At 37.0% G+C, this 23,546-nt stretch overlaps 1 protein-coding gene across 1 annotated transcript in view; it reads left to right on the plus strand.

Moving 5' to 3' along the window:
• The window catches only part of NKAIN2 (sodium/potassium transporting ATPase interacting 2), a 984,828-nt gene that overhangs the window by 541,716 nt on the left and 419,566 nt on the right, over positions 1 to 23,546 (plus strand). The gene's annotated exons all lie outside the window — the stretch shown is intronic.

A 23,546-nucleotide genomic window follows, 5' to 3' on the forward strand; every position in this document is an offset into this window, starting at 1 on the left:
GCCATTGCTTCATCTGTCTTGTTGAGGAAAAAGGGAAACACCTCCAGACAAAGATAGCATTATCTTAGTCTTTACAATTTATTTTTGTGCATGATATCAGGCAATTGAAAATTCCTACACATGCTAAAAGAGAGAACCTCATTACCGAATGTGAAGAAGAAGCAGATAACTGAGGCAGGGCAACAGATGATGCAAATATTTTAATTACCTGGTAAGGACTTTAAAAAACCAACATGTTGAAGAAAATAATATATTTAATATATTATTAAGAGATAATATATTTATAGATGAAGAGATAATATATTTAAAGATGAACAATTTACCCTCACAGATTCGGGATCTATATAAAGAATCAAATGGTAATTCCAGAACTGAAAAATATAATATTTAAAAGCAAGAACTCATTAGGTGTATGAGTTCCTGAAAGATTAGAAGACAAGATTGGTGAACTGAAGGATAGGTTAATACTAAATATCCAAAACAAAGAACAGAGTCAACAAACACAGAAAGGAAAGAATAAAACTATAAAAAGAATGTCAGAAAAATATAGGGCTCAGCTAAAGGCTCAGTATACAAATGTTGAATTTCCAGAAGGAGAAGAGAGATAAAATTGGACAGAAGCAATATCTGAAGAGACAATGACAGAGAATTTTTCAAAACTGATTAAATACATAAACCCACAGACTCAAGAAGACTTTCAGATCTCAGGTGGAATAAATATCAAGAAAACCACATTCAGGTATAGCCGAGGATCATTGTTGGAAATCAAAATCAAAGAGAAAAATCTTAAAAGCCATCAAAGATGAAAGACCCATTGCCTTTCAAGAAACAACAAAACAGCTGACAATTGAACTTTCAGCAGAAACAATGACTCTTGGAAGCGATGGAATGACACCTTTAAAGTGCTTTAAAAGTGGCAGCCTAGAATTTCATTCCCTGCAAAAATATGGCTCAACAATAAAGGTAAAGTAAAATTATTTCCAGGCAACAAGAACTAAGATAATTCACTACCAGCAAACATGCACTAAAAGAAATATAAGGAGGGCACTTGCTGTGATGAACACAGGGTGTTGTATGGAAGTGTTGAATCACTATATTGTACACCTGAAACTAATATTACACTGGATGTCAACTAACTGGAATTTAAATACAGTTTTTTAAAAAATTAAACAAAAAAGAAATACTAAAGATGAGTTCTTCAAGTAGAGGGGGAAAAAGTTCCAGAGAGAAAAGTGGAATTTCAGGAAAAAAGATAATAGAAAGGATAAATACATGAGTAAAAAAATACAAAACCATAATAGTAAAGTCTTTTGGAATTTAAATGGACGTAGAACTAAAATGCATGACAACAATAGCACAAAAGGTAGAAAAGAGTTAAAGTGTTCTAAGCAAGGAAATGGTAAAGATAATATTTATAGTAGATTATAGTATTTCAAGGATTAATAATTTCTGGTGTAGTGACTAAAAGAAAGCATAACTGCAAAAAACCAACTATAGATGAAAAAATTAAATGATAGAAATAATTAAATAACCCAAGTGAATCTAAGAAAGGCAAAAAACTAACAAAAAACAAGGAGGTGAAGAGGAAAACAAATACCAAGACAGATGCTATAATGTCAAATATATCAGTAATTACATTAAGTGTAAACCAAATACTTTACTTAAAAGACTAAGACCATCAGTCTGGATAAGGACACAAAACCCAACTATATGTTATATATCAGATACCTCTTAAATATAAGGATTTAAATTTAAAAGTAAGAAAAAGTAGAACATATATATCATCTAAACACACACAAAACATCATGTAATTCTAATATCAGGTAAGGTAGTGTTTAAAGCCAGAAGTAACACTAAAGATAAAGAGGGTATGCCCATAATGATAAAAAAGTTCAGTCCACATGAAGATATTACAGTCAGTATTGACTGAATAGAATAATATAGCTGCAAAAAATATAAAGCAAACATGGACAGAATTAAAAGGAGAAATAGCCATATCCACAATCACAGTGGAAGATTTTTAACACTCCTCTCTGAATATATCGATCAGATAAAAATTCAAAAAGGACCTAAAATATCTACACAACACAGTTAACACATTTAAGGAACATATATAGAATACTATACCTACCCATGTAAAAGGATGCATAGTATTTTCAAAGACGCAAATAATATTCAATTATAAAATGAGTCAAAACATAGAAAAGTGAAAATATAGAATTATTTGCAATTATCCAGCAGGTATTGTCTGATCAATGTGGAATTAAGCTAGAAAATCTGCTATGGTTTAGAAATTAAGCAGTACATTTCTAAATAACCAATAAACTCAATAGTTTGGAAGGGAGATTAGAAAATATTTTGAACTGAAAATATAAGGCAATGAAGCTAAAGAGGTAAAACATTTGGCCTTCCACAGAGATGTTAAGAGAGAAGAAATGTTAAAAAAAATTAATGATCTATGTTTTCATACCCAGGAACTAGTAAAGCAAAGGAAACCCCTCAAAAGTAGGTTTGAAATAATGAAGAAACCAGAGCTCAATGTACATGTAACAGAAAAAGAAATCAATAAAGCCAAATTAGTTTCTTTAAAAATATTAATAAAATTGTTAAAAACCCTATCAAAAGAGATCAAGGGGAAAAATAAGTAAAAGCACATTTTGCTAATATTACAAAGGACCCTACAGATTAGACAGAGTATGTTATGAGCAAGGTTAAGCCAATATATTTGACAATCAGGGTGAAAAAGACAAATTCTTTGGAAAATACAACTTGAAATAAATTTAATACCTGAATAATCTTATCCATTAAAAAAAATGAATCATCCCCCAAAAGATTCCATCATTAATTCAAACATTTTAACAGAGGGAAAGAAAAACAACACTTTATGTTCACATGGCTTCACTATGAATTCTTAAAAACATTTAAGAATGTTTTAATACCAATGTCATTGCAAATTCTTTCAAAGAATTAAGTGGGAATGCCTCATATCTTATCTTTTTTTTTTAAAGATTTTTATTTATTTATTTGAGAAAGAGAGAATGAGAGACAGAGAGCATGAGAGGGAGGAGGGTCAGAGGGAGAAGCAGACTCCCTTCTGAGCAGGGAGCCCGACGCGGGGCTCGATCCCGGGACTCCAGGATCATGACCTGAGCTGAAAGCAGCCGCTTAACCAACTGAGCCACCCAGGTGCCCCTACTATCTTATCTTATGAGCCAGCATAACATTGCTTACTGGAGATATGTGAGACTGTCAAATGATACACACATTACTGAATTAAAATGTAATAAGGTAAACAAAAATAAAGAAAAATGTTAAATATCTCTGTATAACTTTATAAATAATTAGGAATTATTTTTCACACCGTATTATAATATTTACTTACATTTCCATCTCTCCTACTAAACTTCAATTTGCCAAAAGACCATATGTCATCATCATTAATCAGGAGAATGTCGGCCACTGAGCTACTACATAACAGTGAGGAATTACAGAATCAATTAAGAGCATTTTATTTTTTATTTTTCATTCTTCAAAGAGCATTTTAGATGTTTATAAATAAGCCTATTTGATACATCATAAAACAAGTGCAACAAGTTGCTCTTATCAGTACATTCTATGTATTTGTCTACTTAACTGTCCCTTCTTCAATGTAGGGATCATGTTTTATTCACCCCAGAGCCAAGGGAAATGACATATGAACAGTGATCCCTGGAATGAAATCAAATCCTAATAAAGTGGATTTCAGCAACTGTCTAGCTCCACCAAATAAAGCTCCTGAAAGCATTCCCTTCTACTCCACCATTGCATGGGTAGTGGAATCAACATCTCTTGGAGCTGGTCAAGCACTCTCTGGTGGTAACAAGCAGAAAGAAAGTAATCCAAGCAACTAGCCACCAAACCAGTGCTTATCAAGGTGAAGAATCATATGAAGCACCTGGAGATCTTTTTAAAATCCAGATTCTGATTCCTTTGGAGTGAGGCCTGAGTTATTTCATCTCTAACAAACTCCTGCATGATGACATTTGTATTTGTCCATTAGTCATACTTTAACTTGTTAAGGCTTAGATTACCCAGAACCTTTAAACAGCAGAGTTCTTGTTTTCTGGCTGTCCTTTAAAGAAAGGATCCCAGTGTAGATCTTGATATTTGTGCATATGCAAATTTGTTACCTAATTTATGACTTGATACTGATTCTAACCAGGGTATCGAGAAGAAACACAACAGCTTACCCAGAGTCCTGGGAAGAATTTATACTTAAATTCAACCTTTAATACCCAGGTCATATGTAGCCTTTCTTTCTGTGGCAAATACTTTCCAGGAACCTTCACATACCTTTTTCTATAATGGAGCTGACTAGCCATGCCTCTAATCTTACTTTGTTTGCATTCTTCTATTTTATTTTATTTTATTTTATTTTATTTTATTTTATTTTATTTTATTTTATTTTATTTTATTTTATTATTTATTTATTTATTATGTTATGTTAATCACCATACATTACATCATTAGTTTTTGATGTAGTGTTACCTGATTCATTGTTTACGTATAACACCCAGTGTGCATATTCTTCTATTATTATACATGATTTACAGAAGCTGAAGATCCCTATTCCCGGAATAACGAACCTATGGTATTCTAGTACAGCTCTGATTGAGAACTACAGCCGTATCTGAGAATTCCCACTTGGAGTTTGGCCTTCTTCTCTTGTGATTAAAACACTGAAAACCGTTTCAGAATTCTGCTGTTTCCTTTCATACTTGAGTCACTTTCTCTTTCCACTAGAACTAGATGCAATATGCAGTTTCCATGACTCTAGTAAATTAATGCTTTAGTTTGTATTTTCTTAATTTGATGTCTTTCGCTCTTGCTGATTCTCCCTCCAAACGCTCTTATCAGTATCAAGAATCCCATCCTTTCTTTTGTGGAGCTTAACCATGTTTTGGGTACTGAAAGGAGGACCTTCCACCTAGAAGAGTCCCCATGAGCATTAGCAAAGTTTGGGGTGTGAACAAGCATTATTTCTTGCTATTTCAAGCTGGGTGATTCACAGGCATCATACATGTAAAATGTTGGTAGAAGATCTTCCCAGAGAAGGAACAATGAGAATAGGCAAGTTGAGCATCTCCCTGGAGTGGCAGAATGGTCTCTGGGTATTGACGTGGCTCCCCTAAGTCTCTGTACTTCTAGCAGAGTTCAACGTGTCAGCCTCAGAATGCTGATTCAGCTGCAGTCCACATTGCTTAGGATCTGCTGTGCATTCAAAGGCACACCCTTTACCACTTCATCATCTACACCCAGTACATTCTCTTTAGGTTTGGGCTAATATGGTCATAACTGTTCACTTTACAATCTGCTATTAAATGCACTACATGTGGTTTTCCTTATCCAAATATTCTTTTTCAGTAACCTTTATTTTTTTCTTATAAATCAAAAACTTTGGTTTCAAAGCTTTCTTTCTTTTTTTTTTTTTAAGGTTATTTATTTGAGAGAGAGAGAGAACAGAGTGAGCGAGAACACGAGTTGGGGGAGGGGCAGAGGGAGAGGAAGAAGCAGGCTCTCCACACTGAGCAGGGAGCCAGAAGCTGCTGGGCTCAATCCCAGGACCCTGGGATCATGACGAGCCGAAGGTAGATGCTTAACGGGCTGAGCCACCCAGGTGCCCCCAAAGCTTTATTTCTGATAGGGACTTTGAGAAGGTCTTTTGGAAGTTCAAAAAAAAGAAGAAGAAGAAAGAAAAAATCAAGCACTAGCCATTTCTTTTTTTTTTGCACTGCTACTAAAACAATGATAATTCTCTTTGAAGCAATGAGGATGTCAGTGACTCACTAGGGAAAGTTTGTAAAAGATAAGTATCAAAAATAAAGCACACAGATTAATATTCCAAGATAGTATCCTGCTGGAAATAAAAAGAAAGCAGATACAAAGGTGGTCTACACAATTGCCATTCCTGTTTGTCTCCAGAGCCTAGTCTGTAGAGATCCTCCTAGAACAGCACTTTTTTCTATCCCCAGTTATGCTTTTATAGGTCTTTTACTTACAGATCCCATGTAAGAATATGAAAACATGTTTGCATTGTGAGTCCCATGGCTTTAAATTTAAATTTTTTTAAGTTGAAAACCACTGCAATTTTTTAAAAACCTTGGAATAATTGTTCCACTTCAGAATGATCTCCTATTAAGTAGGCCCTTAGGTCCTGGAATAGTTGCAAAATTTACTTGAGAATTACGTCCAGTTCAGCATGGTCCACCCAGCCCCATGTGTTCTCAATCTGGGATAACCTTATCAAAATCACACCCTTCACTGTAAACCATTATCCTAACATGACCCCTGGAACTCATTTGGAAACTAAATTGAGATTGGCAGTTGCCAAATTAGCTTTAGAGGGCAGAATGTCAATCTCTTTGTCTACAGATTCTCTCAGGGATAATTGATGAACTGTGGGAAATTATAAAAATACAACTCAAACAATATTAAATAGTGAAATAAATGAAGTTTTGTTTGTTTGTTTGTTTTTTTACTTCTGGCACCCAGGGTTGTTTGGCTAGAAAGAGCAAATAAGAGACTATCTTCTGTGCTTTTCATATGGTAACTGAACTACTCTCTTCCCTCCTGTACTTAAAATTCACATTAAAAATGCAGTTGAACCTTTGGATTGGTAGTTTAGTACACTATAGGTAACCAGGGAGCAATGTTCTGTAAATACTGTTATTAGACACAAAGCAATACAAAGAAAATGAGACTATTTAAATCTCTGACCTGATTGAGAATTGTGTGAGGAAATTTTGAAATATTTAAGTTGTTTTATGTTCCAACATAGCACTTAAAGCGTTACTTCACCTTCTCTTCTTTGAAGATTTATTTTCAACAGTTAGTAAAGCAAAATGTGTATACAGCCTGATGCAACCAGAAAAGCAGCTTAAAAGGGTAAAAAGAGAAAGATGGCTCACTAATAAACAGCCACTTATTAGAATATAATTAGCTTTTCCCCTTCATTAGCACATGTGACCTGCTAGAAGAATGGGTCTGATGGTAACTGCAGGACTCCAGGGTTTCCACACTCATAGGTAGTATAATATATAAAACTGCAGTAATTAGGAGGTATTTCAAGAAATGTCATCTTTTTCATATTGTAAAGATTAGGCATTTGGTAGCAAAGTAGCACATTGATACCGTAGGAACACTCTGTCCCTTTTCCACTCTGACAGAAAAAAATCTCTAGTGACAGGTCCTCACATCTTTCATTTGAATTGCCAGTGAGAATGAGTTTGGTGCTCTCAGTTAGTCCCGAGAGGGGAACCAATATCATACAATCTGGCACAACCCGCAATTGTTTCTGAAGAGATCTGTAGCTAGCGAAGCATTCGGAAGGGCTGTGACCCTCCTGGGGGTACTCTGGATACACCAGATTCACCAGGCAGCATGCACAATGGATGGACTCGAGCTTTTGCACTCAGATTTTATGAGCACTAAAATTAATCCATTAAGCATTTTGTACACCAGACCCCCCACTACTTACTACTCAACGCATTTATATCGTATGTTAACTGTGGCATCATAGTGTGCAGCATAATGAGTTCGATTCTTCTTGTCTTTTTGCTTCTTGTTTCCTTCTTCTCAATGGAAAAAAAAAATAGATAGCTGAGTTTAATATTGCCAAATAGCCAAATAATTAGTACTGCTGGATATTTTTTTTCTCTTTAAATTATTCCTCAGAAAATATAAAGCCAGAAGCACAATTTGAAAACAAAGATAGCAGAACGGAATCTAATAGATAAAGTGGATGTGAATGTACAGTGCAAAAACCATAAAGTATTAATTGCTAATGAAATAATGAGAAAAGAGTGTTTCACAGCAATCTTCTATCCCTGGAGTAATAGGGCCTCAGTCTGTGACTAATTCCATCGTTGTTAAGAGTGCAAGTTGTAGGGGTGCCTGGGTGGCTCAGTCTTTGGGCGTCTGCCTTCGGCTCAGGTCGTGATCCTGGGATCCTGGGATCAAGCCCCGCGTCGGGCTCCCTGTTCAGCGGGGAGCGTGCTTCTCCCTCTCCCACCCGCCCCCCCGCTTGTGTCCCCACTCGCTATCTCTCTCTCTCTGTCAAATAAATAAATAAAATCTTAAAAAAAAAAAAAAGTGCAAGTTGTAGCAACTTTATGGGTTTCTTTTAGAAAAGTAGAAAAGAGGCGCCTAGGTGGCTCAGTTAGTTAAGCGACTGCCCTTGGCTCAGGTCATGATCCTGGAATCCGTGGATTGAGTCCCACATAGGGCTCCCTGCTCAGCGAGGAGCCTGCTTCTCCCTCTAACCCTCCCCCCTCTCATGTACTCTCTCTCATTCTCGCTCTCTCAAATAAATAAATAAATCTTAAAAAAAAAAGAAAAGTAGAAAAATATTGTAAATGTGATTTGTAAGGGTTATAACATTTTCCAGGTTTAGATCACTTGCCTGGTTGTAAGCTTTTTTTTATTTTCTGAATGATTCTGTTCTCTTGAGTATTGTGTAAGATCAAAATCTCTCTATAGGGGCACAAGTGACATGATCCCATTTGGAAAACAATGTCAAACAGACAAGCAAAAATGCAAATGAAACACAAACCCAAGTATTTTCCCTGACAACTATGAAATTACTAAATCTGAAGACATATGAAGATTGAAAAAGGAGGGGAATAAAGCAATTATATGTTCAGAGTAAAGGAGAAACTGAAATGGTTTGGGTGATACATTTATTGGTACCACAAAAAAGCTGCGGTGACAAAATAATGTAAATGATCATACAAAGTGTTATTTCTTGAAGGAATTTGGCTTCAGAATTTCATAGTCTCACAGGATATTTTGTAATCTCTATCAATATTTGACCATGTTTGGGGCCACATTTCAAGTTATATTCTCCCAGAATGTGTTAAAAGCAAAAGCAACATGAAAAGTCAAAACTTCGAACAGCACACGAGGTGGGCGGTCTGTGACTTCTATGGTCCTCAGATCTCCGGGGTCTGTTCGATCTGCATTTGTGTTTCCTGGAGCTGACTGCTCATTCGAGGATGTTGCCCTACCCAGATGGAGGAAAGCCAGTCTTTCAAACTCACTAGGATTGTTGTCCTTAGGATTTTTAATGATTTTTGTTGTTGTTGTTGTTTGCTTGTCCTAATTGATGAACTGAATGAGAAGAGAGGAAACTCAAGCTTCTTCATATTGAAGTGTACTCTTTAGGGAAACATACTTACACAGTTTGGAAATTGTTAAAAAAAAATATTAACATGAATAAAAACAAATCACCCTATGTGGTGACTTTGCATTTAATTTTCTTGTATTTTCAGAGTATAACCTCAGTTTATGTGTCAAAATCACATATATCTAAATTGCTGGCAAATACTATTCTGCATTATTATTCTAATTCTTGTTCAGTTTTTTTATTTCTATATCATATTAACACGCTTCACTAAAAAACTAGTCTTTGTTAAAAATATTTGAACATTTGGGCGCCTGGGTGGCTCAGTTGGTTAAGCGACTGCCTTCGGCTCAGGTCATGATCCTGGAGTCCTGGGATCGAGTCCCGCATCGGGCTCCCTGCTCGGCGGGGAGTCTGCTTCTCCCTCTGACCCTCCCCCCTCTCATGTGCTCTCTCTCATTCTCTCTCTCTCAATTAAATAAATAAAATCTTTAAAAAATATATATTTGAACATTATAGGTTGATTTTTGTATTTGAATGAACTTAAGCACAGTATAAAATAACTCATATTTTCCATTTTCTGAAAATGTAAAGAGTTTAAACATTATTCTAAGTGTGATGAGACATTCAATATAGAATACTTTTCTATTTATAGAATATCACCAGGACTATTGTGAAGGTATTCTGTAGGGGGACAAGAATAGCAAAAGGAAGATTAGTTTGGATGCTTTTACATATAAGTTATAAATGATTTGGATTGAAAGGAGGGGTGGCAGTGATGACAGTGACAGATGTCAAATGTATGATGATGCCATTAAAGATTATATCTGGTTATGTTCTTGATGTCACATGAAGTTAGGACACCAGGATTTATTAATGTTGTGGATGCAGGCTGGAGGAAGTGAATGATCGGGGTTGAGCCTGAGCCATTAAGAGAATTCAGTGTTTCCATTCAATGAGATGAGGAGAAGACAGGGAGCAGATCTGAGAAGAGAGGAGGGGTATGTGTGCAGAACCAGTTGCTGTATTTTATCCATATCGTATCTGAGCTGCTCATTAGACATCCAAATAGTCTTGTCAAGTAAACAGTAGGATATGTAGGTCTTTCATTTAAAAGAGGTACACACACACGCACGCACATGCCCGTGTGCACGCGCACACACACACATACACTAGAATATTACTCATCCATAAAAAAAAGATATTGCCATTTGTGACAATATGGATGGACCTAGAGGGTATTATGCTAAGTGAAATAAGTCAGACAGAGAAAGATAGCTATCATATGATTTCACTTATATTAATATAAGTGGAATATTAAAAAAAAAAAAAAACAACCCAAAAAACAGACTCTTAAATACAGAAAGCAAACTGGTGGTTGCCAGAAGGAAGGTGGGTGAGGGGTGGGAATGAGTGAAATCGAGAAAGGGAATTAAGAAGTATAAACTTCCAGCTATAAAATAAATAAGTCATGGAGATGGAAAGTACAGCATAGGGAATATAGTCAATAATACTATAATAATATATGGTGACAGATGGTGACTACACTTATCTTGGTGAGTACTGAATAATGTATAGAATTGTTGAATTAATATGTTGTACACCTGAAACTAATATAACATTGAATGTTAATTATGCTTCAATTTTTAAAAAGTAAAAGATAATAATAAAAGAGGTTTTGAACAGTAGATGTCAACTTGATTCATCAGTAGAAAAATAGGGTTTAAAGGCACACGAAAGGAGATCTCTTAGGGAAGACACATAGGGAAAGGAAGAGAACTAAGGACTGTGTTTGGGGGCTCTACAACTTGGCAGGTCTGGGAGAGGAGGACACAGACAAGGGATGAGGGAGGAGTAGACAGTGAAGTAGGAAGAAAGGCAAAGACTAGTGTCCTAGAGGTTGAGTTAAAAAAAATTAAAATGGAGGGATGATAAATTGTGACAAGAATGGGGATTGAAAACAGAATATCAAACATAGGAAAGTGGGAGTTACTGCAGACTTCAGAAAAAAAGTGTTGAAGGAGAAATAGTAAAGAAAACTTTATTAAATGAGCTGAGGGGAGAAAATGAAGAGAGTGAGTAATGCCAGCTTCTTCCAGGACTGTTGCCTGTAAGAGGTAGAGAAACAGGGCTGCAGGGGAAGAGACGTAGGACAGGCTAGGGAGGTTGGTTTGTTTTTATATGCTTTGTTCACGCAGATATTGGAGAATGTTTGTATGCTCATGGAGACCATCTAGTGAAAAAGAGAAACTCACGCTATAGGAGCAAAGTTCTTGAAGAGCTGAGAGTAGAGGAGGAGATCCAGTACTCAAGTGGAGGGTTTGACCTTAGATAGGAACAAAGACGGTGCATCTGTTGCAAGAAAATGCAGAGCTGATGGTTATAGATGCTGGTTGAGGGAGAGGATTGATGGTGAGACAATAAACTCTCTTTTAATTGTTTCACTGTGCTTCAGTAAGGTAAGGGGCAAGAAGCATCAATTTGAGGGGTAAAGTGTTTTGAGCTTTTTAAATGTAAATTCAATTTAATTAACACATACTGTATTATTAGTTTCAGAGGTAGAACTCAGTGATTCATCAGTTGCATATAATACCTAGTGCTCATCACGTCACGTGCTCTCCTTAATGCCCATCACCCAGTTACCCCATACCTCCACCCACCTCCCCTCCAGCAACCCTCAGTTTGTTTCCCAGAGTTAAGAGTCTCTTATGGTTTGCCCCCTCTCTGCTTTTATCTTATTTTATTTTTCCTTCCCATCCCTTGTGTTCATCTGATTTGTTTCTTAAATTCCACATATGAGTGAAATCATACGGTATTTGCCTTTCTCTGACTGACATTTCACGAGGAGTAAAGTTTTAAGGAAAAAAGAAAAAAGGAAGTCAAGGTTTTGAAGAAAAAGAGGGGGGGGAGTGTAGATGAATGGAGTGGCCCACGAGAGTGAACTTAACATTGATTTTCTAACAATAGTGATACAGATGTGCTGAGCCATCAACATGGTTGTCAGGTGTTACCTATGACCTGTGAAATTCATGGATGCGGGCTCATGAGGCTGAGCAGCAGTGCTGGGAGCCCACGCAGTCATTTGCCTGTAACTTACCACAGTAGCTTCATGCTAATTGAACCAATTAAGCAAATTAGAGTTCAGAACTGACTAGCAAGTGAACTGATTTAGCATCTGTTTTTTGGGTTGGTTCCTTACACGCAAGGTTTTAAGTTTTGTTTGTTTTTAAACAAATTATTACTAATTAAAAAGCAATATGAAAGTGTCCTGTCATAGATATAATTAGAAATTGGGACAAACTGGGGGCGCCTGGGTGGCTCAGTTGGTTAAGCGACTGCCTTCGGCTCAGGTCATGATCCTGGAGTCCCGGGATCGAGTCCCGCATCGGGCTCCCTGCTCGGCGGGGAGTCTGCTTCTCCCTCTGACCCTCCCCCATCTCATGCTCTCTCTCTCTCTCTCATTCTCTCTCACAAATAAATAAATAAATAAATAAAATCTTTAAAAAAAAAAAAAAGAAATTGGGACAAACTGTTCTGTGCCAAGACATAAAAAGCATTGTATATATCAGGGGAAAATATCTGGCAACAATCTAAATACCCAACAGTAAGAGAATAGTTAAGTAAGTTATGAGATACATCCATATGCAGTTTATTTTACAATTCTTTTAAAATCAGAAATAAAATTCTAAAACTATAATAATAAAGATAATTCTATAGGAAAGCATTTAACACATGCAAGACACTGTCTGAAACAACTCTGGCCAGGCTCCCCAGCCCCTCCAGCCCCTGTGTTCACCTCGCAGACTTTTCTCCAGCATGCTCCCTTCTGCTATTCCTCAACCCTCCAATCACGTTCTTGCTTCAGGTCCTCATTATGTGTTATTTCGTCTGTCCAAAACCTTGTTCCTCAGACTGTCTCATTCCCTACAACTGCTTTTCTTCATATAGGTCTCCAGTTAAGGGTCAGCTCTTCAAAAGATCTTAGACTATTCTGTCTAAAATAACTGCTCCAGCTCTCACTCCTGTTACCCATCTTTGCTTCTAATCATAGCCCTTATAATAGTCTGCTATTACTTTTTACATTTATGTGTCTACTTGTATAATGTCAGTCTCTCCTGTGAAAACAGGAGTTTTTCTGTGTATTCTAAGCACTGAGCACAGTGCCAGTAGGAGCTCCCTATATGTTTGTTACAAAAACAAATTAACAAGTTGATTAATTATATGAGTTAATTAAATGAAGATTTCATTACAATGACTTAATCAAGTAATAACATTTTAATAAACTCTATAAAGATATAGCTGTGCTAGGAGATCTGCTCTTGCTCATCCAGATAGATTTTGCTTCATTTAGGTATTAATAACTACCCAAAAAGAACCAGCAGAGACTCTACACAGCAGATGAAGTATCCAACAAGGGAAAAATATCAAGGTAGAGCAGATGAAAATCAGAAGAGTTGCTCCCCATTTAGTCAGAGAAATTATATTCCCTTTTTGCTTCTATCCATTCATGAGAAGATGTCGTTGGTATTATCATTTTATCCAGGAAGTGAGAGAGAGAGAATTCAGAAAGAAAGGGGAGAAGGACACTTTCTAAATGAAGAAGCAGAGAAATGTCCAGTCAGAATAAACACCTCTATCGAAAGAGTTTAACTCCCAGACCTCCATCAAAAATAATAACTCAAAAATTCTGGACCCAAGTGCTGCCACACATTTTATCTAAAGCTCAATCTCAGATTAACCCTTTGTTCTCCATTCAAATATAGACCCCTGAGAGATAGTAGCATCTGATGGTGCCTGTGTGTGGCTTACACTGGATATGAATGTACAATGTAAGGGAAGATTCTGATTATAGGTAGCAGAAAAGGCCAAAGGAGCAATGAGCTTTGAAGCGTTTGTATGGGGAGGAAGCTGCAGAGAAATTGAGATTTCAGAGCACCCTAATTGGAGATATAAGGCTGCTTAAAAAAAAAAAAAAGTCACAAATTCACAACTTGGACTAAAACTGGCCTTGCTAAATCACATACTGTATTCATTACCTTTTAGTCACATGCACACATGCAAAAACACACATAATGATTTCTTTTCATCCAAGTGTGATTAAATGAGATTTGGAAAATGGCCATTCAGTGAGATTATTATAATGAACTTGAATCAAGTTCAGTTATGTTATGGTAAAGAACATAAGATGGTTTTGATCTATTGTTTATTTTTCAGTTTGGAGAATACAAAATGTTTTTTATTTAAAAAATGGGTGAATGCTAACCAAATGGAACCCCATAGTGTGAAATACATTAGTACATTAAAGATGGCATTAAATATCTCCTGCAAGAAGAATTAGCCCTGAATATATGCACTATGTATTTCCCCAAAGCGAATTTAATTTGATCTATATTTCCAAATTTATTTTTCTTAAAGATTTATTCATTTATTTGAGAGAGAGAAAGAGAGCACAAGCAGAGGGAAGAGGCAAAAGGAGAGGGAGAAGCAGACTCCCCACTGAGCAAGGACCCTGACTCGGGCCTGGGATCATATCCTGAGCCGAAGGCAGATGTTTAACCAACTGGGCCACCCAGGTGCCCCCCATATTTCCAAATTTAAAAGTTTTCTCTCTTTATTAAATCAGAGAACAGATGATAATAAACTTAATCAGTTCGTTTGTTTAAACTAACCACACACTTAAATATCCTCCTCACATCCAGCCCAATCTTCCTAACATGATGCAAAATGAAATAATGTGATGCTTCTTGGAACCATGGCTTTTAAAAATTATTTTTTCTGTTATTGGTAAATATAATTCATCTTACTTTGATTTTTACTCTTTCATGGGAAAATGACATAAAAATCTATTCTATTAATGATGTTTGTTTTTATCTAGAGGTGTCCTAATGTATAAAAGAAGACATGTTGCGTTTAAGATGGATCTATTGGTTAAATTTGACCGTACTTCCCTACAAATTAACTTCTTGATCAACAAATTGTTTTCAGTGAAGGAACTTTGGTATTGTCAACACTGTTGATGGATGTTTTATAAACATTATATTATACCATCCATTTAATATGAGTTTTGGATTGCAAATAAAGTTTCCTGATCTATGGAGTCAGCAACATATTGCCTTAGTAAGGAATTTGATATTGTGCTTTCTAGATGGAAGAAATGTCATATCACTAAACACAGGTGTCATCCAATGTCAGTATAGTCTTTGACAGTGGATACTTTGAAACAGTATTCCAGAAATCTTCAGATCTTGTCATTTGCCAATATTCTGTTATTGCAATCCTTCCTTTCTTCCATTTCCCTTCCTTTCTTTATTTCAACAAATATTTTTGAGCATCAGTTATGTGCTCTGGGCCCAAGGGTCATGGCAGGGAGCAAGCAAGACCCAGGTCTTCTGCTCATATTTTCCAAAGTCTAGCAGAGAAGATAGGTAATTAAAATGGAATTGCAGTGTTGTGTGATGAGTATGAAAACATAGCATGTGCAAGATGGAAAAAGTTTTGGGACCTCCCTGAAATTCAGAGAAACTCTTAAGAGCTCCTCTGGAGAGACTCCTTCTTCCTCTCTTTTACATATGTGAGATCTCCATCACCTTCTAGAATCTCAGAGAAATTGGGCTTATTAGAACTGTGCCCCATGAGTCAGCTATGCTGGCTGGCGGGTATGATCTGAACCCCAGAAGCTGAGTGAAATTTCCAGTCCTTTTGGACACTATTGGTGACAGTGTGACTTCTTGCTCCGGTAGCAGTTACACCCATAGGGTGTTGTTAGTTATAGCCATGCTGGCCAGGCCCTTCAGGGTACTTTTTGAGTTTATAACTGAGGTTCTTGCACCAGTATGGGCCCCCTCAGGGATGCTAGGGATGGAAAGGCAGCTGCAATTGGGACTGTGGTGCTACAGAGATGTGGGGCTTTGAAATTCTGTTCAGCTAAAGGATGGGGCAGAGATGAGCCTCTCCAGCCACGAGCGTATGCTGTGGGAACTGCAGGCCTCCTTAAGAGGAGAGAGGGCTTGTAAATGCCTCCCTGGGAAGTGCGAAACCCTTCATGAACCCAGCTGACACAAGGAATGTGTTCCTCAGTCTGGTGGGACCAGCCCTTAAGGACGGTTCTGGAGTGGAGTGGGGAAGGCTGAGGCCTCTGGTCTAGCTGCCAGCATGGATGCTGGGGGCAGGGCAGACACGCGTATTCCACAGGAAAAGCAATACCTCAGCTGTGCCTGGTGGAAATTCCTCATGCTTTGCTAGGCCCAAGACAAACAATACAGCATCTACCAAACATCTTTTTTGCTAGTAGAGGCTAGTCTCAGGAGGTCTAGATTCTACCGCCTCTGCTACTCAGATCCACTCCATCCATTTTCTTTTCTTCTCTTTTTTCACTTTGTGTCCTCTCTTTTCAGCCTCATAGAATTTTATGTCAATGGCAGGGTACCCCTTGCTGATGACCACTGAGCATTGATGGGACTCATGCTGGTACACTGACAGATCTCCTGTCATTGAATCTCCGTAAAGTAGGTGGTGTTAGTGGGTGTTAGTGCTCTACTCTAAATCTCAAGAGAGCTGACCCATTCAGGCTCTGGGTCATCTGGCTTCTCTCTGAGTTTAGCCAATGACAGGTACTCTTAAGATTGGTGGAAAACTGGCAAAAAGAAATGAGAATCCAGATATTCCTTTTTCTCTCCCTGTGTGCCAGAGATCCCAACCATGACCACATCTCCTCTGTGTCCTGTTGGTCATAACGGATATGGTTCCAGATTCTAATGGTGGCCTCCATTCCGGGGTTCCAGTAGCACTATCCCTATGGTCTGTCTTCAGCCTAGGATTGGGGGTAGCTTCCTGCTGCTGCCAGTCTTTGGTCTTCTTCCACATCCTCAGTTCATCTTCTCAGTTCTGTTTTCATATATATAATTAATTCCCTGCTATATCAGTTCAGTTTCCAATCCCTAAAGTGCTTTCTGTGTCTCTTTTTGGACCCTAACCGATACAGATTTTACATCCAGTAAAGATAATGATTACAGTAGCTCTGTACATGCAAAAGGAGGACTTTACTCGTAGGCTCGGAAAAAAGTCTAAGAGTATAGAAGCTTACTTCTCTGATCATCAAATCAGTACTGTACCTCTAACAGAAGAAAATGTGTCAGGTATCTATTTTGAAAAATCCATCAAGAAGTCTGTTGTTAGAACTACAATGTCACTTGCACACCAAGAAAGACATTAAGAATGAAACTTGGCTTATCTTTGTGAAATATTACTGCAGCCCCTTTGTCTTGTAAAATCCCACTGTTCCTTACCAGAGTCATTTCTCTATTAGTCTGACTTTTTTTTTTTAATTTTAAAGAAATAAATAAAAATTCTGGGAGAAATGCCAGAATTTTCACTGAGTTTACCAAAAAGAAGAGTAAGGGTTCAAGTACTAGAAGAGAGGGAGAATTTTACTTTTCAATTTATATATCCTCTGAAACTATTTTACACATTTTTACTCTATGCACTTGTTAATTTCTTTTTAAGATTTTATTTATTTGAAGAACAGCATGAGCGAGGGGGAGGGGCAGAGGGAGAAGTATACTCCCTGCTGAGCAGGAAGCCCTACACAGGGCTGGGTCCCAGGACCCTGGGATCATGACCTGAGCCGAAGGCAGACGCTTAACCAACTGAGCCACCGAGGTGCCCCAGCACTTTTTAATTTTCTAATAAAGTTGCAAGAAAGAAATCCTGAGGAGCCTGTTGCACTGTTGAGTGATTAATGCAAATATGAATAGAAACAAGATGCAGCTATTTTGGCTACTTGTGTCCTGGTGATACAGTGATGCATCAGAATTATGGCTGCATCTCATTTGTGACAACCTACCTTCTCTTTGTTCATCCATGTTTAGAATTCCTTGAGAAATAAATATTGGATTGTCAAACAGATGAGGTTGAAAGAATTTCTCCTGCAGCCCAACACATATACAGCTATGATTTGAGAACATTTTAGCAACAGAATGATCAGATATTTTCCAGGGGCTACATTCCCTGCCCCCCTTCCCTTGCACTTAAATGTAACTATATAAATAGTTCACAGTCACAGAATATAAGCAGAAATAATGTGTGTCATTTCAGGGAAATGAGTTCTTGAGAATCAGGTGTGTTGTCTAGACTCTTTATCCTTCTTTTAGCTGGAGGTAGATAAAATGAGATTTTGAGGAAGATAGTAAAGCTACAAACTAGGAGCCAGGGCCTCTGATGTATGGAGCAGTGGTGCATTAAGTATCATTTGAGAACTCCTCGGGATTCCAGAGGTCCCTTCAGGAAGTTTGTAACTCAAAACTGAAAAAATTTTCATAATAACACTGAAAAAAATCAGTGATATTAGTAAATGTGGCTTTTTGATATTATATAACAAAGTAAGTTAACATTTGGGACATCTGCGTAACTCAGTAAATCAAAAATTTCCAAATGATTCCACACATGATGTAACAAATCATCCAGGGATAAAAGATCTATTCAAACTACAAGACACACAATTGGATTTTAATATAAAAGAGTATGAAAGTTCATTGATATGGTCCAGATTCCACATCACAACTAACCTTTAAAAAGCTACCACTTGTCAAGTCTGGGTATAGTATCAAAGAAGAATATGCACTATGGTTTGAAATATTTAAAAATATCTGAAAAGGCTATGAGACTCCTTTTCCCTTTGTGTAATACATCGTGAGACTATATTTTAAAAAATATATTACAACTAAAACAATGTCACAAGAGATCCAATGGAGAAACAGACATGAAGTCCAATTATCTTCTATTACCCCAGACATCAAAGAGATTCACAAAACAATGTCACACTTCTCATCAAATTTTTGTTTGAGGAAAATATAATCATTTTTCATAAAAATATATGATTGATATTAACATGTAGTAGGTTTATTATTACTTTAAAATGAATTGATACATATTTCTTACTTGCTCAGTTTTAATTTTTAAGTCTATCAATATTGATAGATATAATACATGTAAACAAAACTCCTTAGAATCTTCAATAATATTTAGGAGTATAAAGAGGTCTTGAGATAAAACATTTTGAGAACCACTGTTATGGAAGAAATCCACCTGTTTATTAGGAACTGTTATGATACAAGAAGTAAACTCTTGAGTTTGAGACATTATGTATTTTGTTGTCTACATCTTACATCACTGAACTATATTCTAACTAATGTAAACTCCTGGGATCTGTACCCCAAACCCAAGAGTGAGATATCATACATTTAGCTCAATTTTTCTGTAGCACCTACTTGACACAGACTTGAATATCTTCATGTCTACCATTAAGGAGAGTAATTTGGTGGGTGCCGAATAATGAAGAAAAAGTAGATAAAGTAAATAATAAAGAAAAATAAAATAGAAAAAGTTTTGAGAACTTTAAAAGTGTTAGTTGCTTGATTCTTTAGGGACAAAAAATAATTTAATTTCTACTTAACACTGGTCAGGAATCTTCATCTGTAAATGTTACTTTTAAGCCAGGCATAAGTATTTGCATACATTAACATTTGCATTATTTGATTCTAAGCTTCTCAGTGCTTTAGAACGAACACACACATTTTGTGCTTATCACCTACCTGTAAGGCAAGGAAGATATGTCTTCTCTGTTTTCAGTCACATTAAATTAATTGATCACTTTATTTATAGTAGTAAACAGTGCAACCAAAACAGTGTATTTGAATTTAGAGGTACTTAGATTGTAGATAGTTATTAGGAACAGTCTTTCTTTTTTTTTTTTTTCTCTTTGTCAGACTTATGATTGAGGTAATATATAGTTACCTAATTCTTTTTGCATTCATATAAAAGGTATAAGACAAATGCTTTACTGAAATTCTATACCCAATCAATATATTATTTAAGGACTACTGATCTGGGAAGGAGAAAGTGCAGTTGATATTGTTTCTATATTTGATGATGCTTCCTCTCCAAGTGGAAAAAAGGGAACAATTAATTTATGGGCAATTTATATTTTATTCATTTTCTGACTTTTTTCTATCAGTTGTAACTGAAATCAGCAGACAGGCAACTAGCCCAATTGAAACGAAGATGGGCTGAAACCCTGCTCTGTTTGATGGGCCAGCCCACTCTGGTATAGTTCTGTATAATGTGTACATGGCTTGGGAGATCTATCTTGAGGATTTCCCCTGATTAGTCCTTTCAGGTCTGCTCAAGCTCTGCTGTATTGAGGTAGTTCATGTCATGTGATTCTCTGTCAGAAGCTCATGGCTAATGGCAGAGAATGGAAAGCAGGGCACTTTGGTAGAGCTATGGGGTTGTTCTCTCCTCACCTATATGCCACATATGGAATAAGCAGAAGAAAACAATGCCCTGATATCTATCAAAAGGACGAAAACATGCTATTTAATGCAATGTCCCGAGGAGAGCAACATTTAGTTCCTATTACAAATTTCAGACTTCTTTGTATAAATTCATATTGCCGACATCAGTTTATTTGGGATGATAATCTAATGAGGAATATTTGTTATCCTAAACCATGGTGAAAAAGAGTGAGCAACAAAATGATGTAAAATCTATTGCCTATGACATTAAAATAGTAAATGGTTTTCTGTCATGTACTAGAATTATCCTAAATGGCTTAGACAATTTATAGTTCATTAGTTCTCACCACAGTCAATGAGGTAAATACTGTTTTTCTCCTCATTTTGTAGATGAGGAAAGAAGTCTGTCCATTAGCAATGGGCCTGATCTCCTTCACTTGATTCTGCTGTTCCCCTGATAATAGCGCCATTCAGCCAGTCCATCACGCCAGAAACTGGGGATTCGATTAGGACTTCTCCCCAAACTCCCTGTCCCTTCCCAGCCTCCAAGTGATAGAAATTATGCCCCCCTACTATCATTACTAGAGATAATATCCATCCCCACAGTGACTAGCTGACATAAATCATGACCCTTGACTGACCCACAGATAAACTTTCTCAAACTCTTTTCTTTGCTGCCTGTCTGACTCTTCAATCCATTTTCAACCACTGGCAACAGAATGATCTTTCTAAAAGGGCAAATTGTATAAGGTCATTTACCTGCTTGATACACTTCAGTGGCTCCCTGTTAGCTACAGAGTAAAATCAAACTCTCTAGCGTAGTATACAAGCTCTCCACAGCTTGACCTCTGCCTGTCTCTACTTTTATCACTCCCCATCTTCCCCCACCTCCTGTCGCCCCTCATCCTCATATTCCTCTCACGCAGGATCTGATGGGCATGCTCTTGCCTCCCCACACGTGGCGTTCCCTCTGCCTGCGGTGTCCCTCTATCCCTACTTTTCTTGGCAAAACTCTATTTAACCACACACCTGTCTCCAGTGCTAGTGTCCAGGAAAGCTTTTCTGATCCTGTGCCTTGTTTCCACCAGTCTCCACCTCTATACTTCTAACACTTACAGTATACTTCCCTCTCAGTTACTTTGTTTTCATCACCCTATCTGCCATGCATGGGCTTACATGAGAAGCTTGAACCATTAGCTAGGGTGGCTTTAAATCTTGGCTTTTACCCTGACTACCTGAATGACTAAGCCAGTTATTCTATTTTTCTCGCTTAGTCTCCCCATTAGTAAAACCAGAATATTAATTATACTAACTTCAAAAAGTTAATATAAATATGAAATGATTCCATGGGAGTAACATTCTTAGTTTTGGGCTCATACAGTGAAAATGTTCAATAAATACGAATTATCTGTACTAGCTATTTTCTGGGAACGTAACAGAAGTACTTTTATCACCATGAGTTGTCTTCGTAGTACTTGCTTATATGTATTAAATATCTGTCTCCCAGACCTAGAAACTAAAATTCATGAACACAGTAAGTTTGGTGAACTTATTCACTGTTGTAATCTTGTCATCTAGCATGTCCTGGGCAATCAATATATGTTATTTGAATAAACTATAAATTAAAAAAAAATGTGGTAGCAAACTAAAAAAGCTGACATGACCAGGAAACTGAGAAGTATCCAAGGAAGATTAAAAGCACATTCAAGTACAATACTTGATTATATTGGCCAACAACAAATGGTTCTGTATAAGACTAAATAAGATTATACTGATAATGTGATGTCACTTAGTAATTAAATTTATACCTCTTTATCAAAGCATAATCAATAGTCAGCATTAACCAAAAAAAAATCATTGAGATGAACAAGGCCTAATGTGTGAGGATAGTATTTGCTTGTGATACACAGTTGCTCACAGTGGTTTGACTCTTTTACTTACTTTTTAAATTCCCTTTAACTTGATTTCTAACTATTAGCTATTGATGTTACTGGATGGCCAAAACTCATTAATTTCACTTTTGCTGACTATTTAAAAATAATATACCTGACATTGCAAGAATATAGCCCAAAGGAGATAATTACTGTAGAAAATAATATCATAATGCCAAATACCTGGCCAGGTGAGACCTGTGTCACAAATGGAAAAGGCTGGACATCTGAATGTGCTTTCTTATAGCCAGCTAGGAGGTATAAGAGGTCCTACTGGACACTTTTAAGGGCCTGTTGTAGGACAAGGCTGTCAACAGGACTGGGCATGTCAGGGAGATGGACAAGGTTCTTCGAGGAGCCTTAAGAGGGCAGCCCCTTAACCACTGACAGCCTCTCAGCATTCCTTGAGGCTGTTGAGAGGCTTCCTCCCGCTGATGCGGCTCTGCACCAATGCAGCCAATCTCTGTCTCAATCATGTGTGATCGTAACCACTCTTAGATCTTTCTAAACATAAAGATTCCCAGGCTCCTAGCCAGATTCACAGTGTCTCCTAAAACTGTGAATTTAAATTTTTAACTCTCTAGAGCTAAAGTAATAAATCCTTGTTTGCTCAGGTCAGTACTGATCTTCCCTTGTTATTCTATTGTAATTCACTCTAAAAATATCCCCGTTTGGATATATTATATGTTCATCCTAGCTATAGGTAGTTCCGTTGAGAAGCCAAGGTCAAGGCTTCCTCTCAACTGCCTTTTCTCATATTTATACTCTATATTTATGGAGCTCTTGCTAAAAACTGTGATATATATGGGTGTATGTGTATATACATATATGCATATACACACATTTTTTTTAGACTTACATTTCACAGTACAGTGATGATAAGCAAGGAGTGATGTCTTGGGTCCTCAGTCTTCTATAAAATGAAGTTTGGGACTAATTAAAATTTTCTTCAGTCACTGTGTTTCTTGCAGAGTATAGGACAGGACTCCCTTGCCCCTTCGCATGAAACTGAATATATGAACTGAAATGCTTCAGAAGGTTCAGCACTTTCCCCTAGTCATTTAAACAAAACATCAGACCCAAAGGCAAGGGTATAGTATGTCAGTGTCTGGCTGATTACCTCCCATCCTATTTACCCATTGCTTTGTGTTCAGTGATGACAAG

Source organism: Mirounga leonina, unplaced genomic scaffold (genome assembly GCF_011800145.1).
Source record: "Mirounga leonina isolate KUSES-001 unplaced genomic scaffold, KU_Mleo_1.0 Mir_53, whole genome shotgun sequence".
Taxonomy (NCBI): Eukaryota; Metazoa; Chordata; class Mammalia; order Carnivora; family Phocidae; genus Mirounga; species Mirounga leonina.